Source organism: Odontomachus brunneus, unplaced genomic scaffold (genome assembly GCF_010583005.1).
Source record: "Odontomachus brunneus isolate Ranch 3 - 2012 unplaced genomic scaffold, Obru_v1 Obru_scaffold_010, whole genome shotgun sequence".
NCBI classification, from domain to species: domain Eukaryota; kingdom Metazoa; phylum Arthropoda; class Insecta; order Hymenoptera; family Formicidae; genus Odontomachus; species Odontomachus brunneus.
The window spans coordinates 362,213-367,604 of NW_022639460.1; positions in this window are offsets into that span (position 1 = coordinate 362,213).

Sequence of the window (5,392 nt, forward strand, 5' to 3'; positions counted from 1 at the left end):
ATGTACACTCTCAAGCGCGACGCGGCCACCCTCTTCGTATTCGACGCGGTCGCGTGCGCGGGATCCTTCTCCTGAAAGGGTTCTCTTTGGTGCAAAGCCGAGAATCCCCGATATAAATGTCAAGTTCGCCTTTCGGCTTTCCACCCCCGGTATCCGTTCCTCGTCCCTCTCGTCTTTCGTCACCGAGGGAGGAACTGTCTCTTTCGCGTATCCCTCGACGCGACTCTATCTTTTCCTCCGCTTCCTTTTCCCCTTTTCGCCTCCATCCTCTCTTGTGCCGTGTTTTCAGATCTCTTCTTGTCTGCCCGCCCCTTGAACACTCTTGCCTCGAAATTTCGACTTCTCTCGGCCTCTTTCGAGGAGCATACCTATATCCACCTCCATCACTCTAAAGTCTCCCCTTGATCTTTCTCCCCCTCGTGTTGTCCCTCCTTCTGACCGCCTTTTCCCCCTTGTTTCTTTCTTTCTCTGTTTCTGTGTCTCTTCTTCTCTCTCTCTCTCTCTCTCTCTCACACACACACTCTTGCCAGCGCAAAACAACAAACGAAGTACAGGAGGAGAAACAACGCCCCGGTCGAGCGTAATCGCGCCGATCTTCGCCCAGGAAGTGAGAAGGCAATTTGGGCGAACCGCACACCACCGGCCGGGGAAGGTCCGGCCGGATAACGAACGGCCCTGCGGGAGGTAATTAACGGTGTTTTCCATCCCCCGGAGTAATGTTCCTCGTTACGACGGTTCCCGCTCGTAGAGCACACAGAGACGAAGAGAGAAAGCAAGAGGGAGAGAGAGAAAACTTTACAGCAAGGAGGCGGCCTTTCTTCGACCGCGCGCAGGATGAATCCGGTGCCGACGATCGAAATAAGACCCCATATCGCGACGCGATCACTAAAGTGTCGCTTAATCGCGTTTAACAGCGGAATAATTCAAGAGTTCAAGTGACTACTCAGAACACTTTTCATTTCTCACGGAAGAGAGAGAGTAAGAATCGAGACTTTACACATATTGAGGGAAAAAATATTCAAAAATAAAAATATTTATTTACTAAGCGCAAATAACGCATATATGTTTACTTGTGCTAACATAAAATATTTTTCAAGTAAGAAAATATACATTTTCTCAAACCTTTTATTAGCAATTATTTTTATTTTATTAGAATAAAAGAATTTTGATTTAAGGAAATATGTTATAGCGTCCACCGAATAAATATTTTTTTATTTTCTAAACATTTTTTCTCTCAGTGCACGAGCGTATTCGCAAATAACAATTGTTTCTAACGAAAAGTCGACCTAGTGATACGATTCAGCGACAGATTAGAAGGAAACTTGCGTCCAAGTGGGTGACTCTGGGCACGGTTGCGTTTTGCGATAAGTACGTAAGAAGGGCTTTTCACGCCCAATGGAGGGCTGTTTGGCCGCTGAAGTGACGGATCTCGGTATTAATCGAGAGAGCTGGTGCACGAAATTACTCTGCAAATCGCGGATTGAGTCATCAAAGTTTAAAAAATCGATTAACATTTCTGGAGGATCGGTAGCGCGGCACGCGGAACGAAATCACGGCACTTCGTTTATGCGCCGAGTACGCCTAATTTTTAACGCAATTTCGCCCTCGCAAACACACACGCACACACCTAACTACGTATTATCACACGCTCGTGTTCTCTCTCTCTCCCTCCCTTTCTCTCTGACAAATTCAACACGCGCCCATAAAGATATCGCCGTGGAGAATGACGGCCCTTCGCGACGTCCTTTTGTCCGCGGATGTACCTTATCTAAAGTGTGCCTTAGTGGATAAAGGTTTACTCGCGCGCGCACCGGGCTCGGTTCCCAACGCTCGATCACGCCGAAGGTGTAACCCCCTTGGATCCCCCGCGAAGGCGTCTCAGGATCTTATTGTTAATGCGCTCTCGCAGTCGTGAGAGAGATTTCCCTCTCGCCTCGCGGAGGCAGTCCGCCCGTTCTTCCTCGTCGACCAAGATGACGAATGTCGGCCCCCATGGAACAGGGGGTGAAGGTGGAGAGCGAACGTCAGTCGCACACGCGTAACGCCCGTGCGCATTATCGTACACGCACGCGTGTCGGTGCGCACGTGCGTAGATATACACGCCACACGTAACACACACGCACACACGCGCGCACGCGACACGCCTACGTAACGCGGCGACTGCGGCGGAACGCGGCCAGAGAGTTGCCTCGCACCGGTAAATAATGCAGGCCGGGGTAATGGCGCTATCTCTGCGCATCTTTTATTAAACGTTCGCTTCGCCGCCCTTCCGCCGCCCCGCGGCTCCTCCACCATCTCCTCTTCCTCCTCTCACCCCCTGTGCCTCGCCATCCAACACACCACCCTTCTCGCTCTCCCTCATTCTCTCTCTCCTGTTCTCTCTGCCTGCCTCCTAGCGCCCTATACGCCGTCCTATACTTCGCGTGCCACCCACCTATCCTGACCTGAACCCGCTCTCTGATGCGGCCGGGTTATATCGCCATCCCGACTGTTCTCTTCTTGGTGGGCCCAGAGCTGAGGCGCGGAACGGTAAAACATGCGATTCGTGCCACATTGTTCCGTAGAGCTGGATCTGAACCACCGTCCAAAACGTCCACAGTTGTTCCTCACCTCAGAATACGTCTCCCAGCGAAGCGTGTCGTGCCATATACGCGTCTAAGGCGATTATTCGTCTGTCCATAGTCGTAGAATGGGTCACCGTGAGGTCACACGTAATAATATAACAGAGGTGACATCGCGCTTGACGCTCAATTAGTCGTCAGCTAGTCGGAGCCCGCTCGAAAGCTCCTTGTTGATTCATAAGAGCACTACGCGACGCGGTTTATTAAGAAATTACAATGGCGGGCTGAAGTTTGTTTACAATTTTGCATGATTTCCTCTCATACGGCATGCTCTCATTTATTCCCGAGTCGCGTCATGTTTACTCGCGAATTCGTTATGATTCCTGAAGTGAGTGTCGTTGAGTATGCTCGGCCAGGTGAAACGCAGTTGCTCGAACAACATTAGCGAGCGACGTTTTTATATTTTAACGAGTCGCGCGGGTCGTGGAAATTTAATCGGTCGCGGAGACGCGTCGCCGAGGTCGCTATCCGATTTGCAGCGCAATCTACTCGAGCGTGGAAGACCGAAGGGTCGCGCAACCGATTTTCCTGACGGTGCTGATTTCAATTAGCATTATTATTAGGGCCGACTCGCGTCGACAAGGAACGTTGAATGTTCTCGACGTCGTCGTCGTCGTAGTCGCAATCTCGCCGTCCTTGTCCTCTTCGTCCACGTAGCCATCCGCTCGTCTGAACGCGCAGGTCCCTCCACGCACACACGTACACGCGCAGGGACCACCCCGAGCGACTGACGCTTTGCTAGGGGGTGTTTGAAAGCGGTGAAATCAATGCCTCTGTTTGCACTGTTGAGGTCGAACCGAATTCCGTTCCTGCCTGTGCACCTACACACTTACACATCGACGTCGTGCACGTGCTGACGAGTACAACCGCGGCACTCTCGTCTACGGTCGAATAAAGCCGACTAATGTATGTGCACGTCGGCGCACTTGTACGTACGCGACGTTAATTATCATAATCACTTTCCGCGGGCTCGCGCTCGTTAGGAGCCGACAGCTGCGATCGAGCGATTCTAAATAGCGACCTTTCGTCTCTTTTCCTTCTGCTTTCTCTCTCTCTCTCTCTCTCTCTCTCTCTCTCTCTCTCTCTCTCTCTCTGTATGTATATATATACAAATAATATTTCAGTTTATACATAGAGAACATAAATTCATCTATCCGCGCAAATGCATTCTTTTATTGTAAAAATACTGTAGAATGTACTGTAGAATTTTGTAAACGAGAAAGAGATCGACATTCTGCAGTAATTTGTTATCCTTTCATTTCGTATAAGCTATTTATATTTGAAGAGTTGAAATATGTGCTGTCGAAAATTTGCTTTGTTTCTAGCGAAATTTACTATGCTTGTCAGCAAAATAGACCTCATATGTAGAGAATTTTATAGCAAAAATTATTATAAAATTTTGTAGCTGTGGAACAGATCGATACTCTGCAGTAATTTATTATCTTTTCATTTATGTGCTATTTATATTTGGTACATTTCTAGCGAAATGTAGTACGTATCTTGGTAAGACAAATGTTACTGACAAAATCTATTTCTTCTTGCTGTATTAATAGAGACGTAGTAAAATTGAAAATAATTTATGAAAAAAAGGAAAACCATAATATTTTCTCCGTGTACGTGATAGTCTACCTCTTTATAAGGAATAAATTCTATTTATAGAATAAATTTATCTACCTACTATTTTATATTATAGAAAATTATCATTGCATAATTTCTTCTCAATTAGAAATTTATTCCATAGTCCCGATTAGATTGATCCCATTCAGTTGTTTGGTTTGTATATGGTAATGTGTTATCAGCCCTGATTATTAATAATTCATACCATTAATAAAGTCATGATTGCCGTGCTGTGTTACACGCCTTATCAGGCCGATAATATCACTATACAAATCAAATAATTGATTGGGGTCAATCTGATTAGGACCAAGAGCTAAGTTCCAGTCGGGCTTCTGCACGCTCTTAGAGAAATAAGCCTAGGGCGAGAATAAACGCACTAATCTATCTATTTATTTATCTTTCTCTTTTCCGAAATGAAGTGCCGGATAATCCTACCCAAGTGAATTTTTCCTTGGAGGAAAGCTCGATCGGGCGCGCCCGCGCGCGTGACATCGTCTAACGACTCCTCGATTATCAACGTTAAACACTTGGACGTGTAGACGAGCTTTTAATGGGTAGCTTGACGGGGTGTGTGTGTGTGTGTGCGCCGGTCTCGTTTGACGATAATAACCGTGACGAGGACGAAGCGATCGAGGAGAACTAACGGCGCGCGAAAAAGCGAGTTGGCGAGCTCGTAATCGTCCATCTCCCTCGCGGGGCGCGCATACATACGTTGGTAACCGTAATACCTAGAACAATCGAGAGAGAGACGTTCCGCCGATAGTGGAAAACAGAGTGACAGTGAGCTGAACAAGGAAAGAGAGAGGCGCGGACGCGAAAGATAACGGCTCGCAGAGCCGATCGATCGATCCGCCGAGGCTTTTGTTCGTCTACGGGAGCTGCTATCCGATTTAACTACGGATACTCGATGGAAGGAGGAAGCGGGCGTATCGAGGCGTTCCGGTAAGAAGTGGCTTTTATCTCTCGGTTTAAGCTAAAGTGCATGAACGAAACGCGCGAAAGTGAAGCGAGGGAGACTTCTTAAGCGCCTGCATACACGTACGAGCGTGTGTGTTATGTGTGAAGGCGCATTAAATAAAGATAATGAAAGGTGAAGAGACATGAGAGAGAGAGAGAGAGAGAGAGAGAGAGAGAGAGAGAGAGAGAGAGAGAGA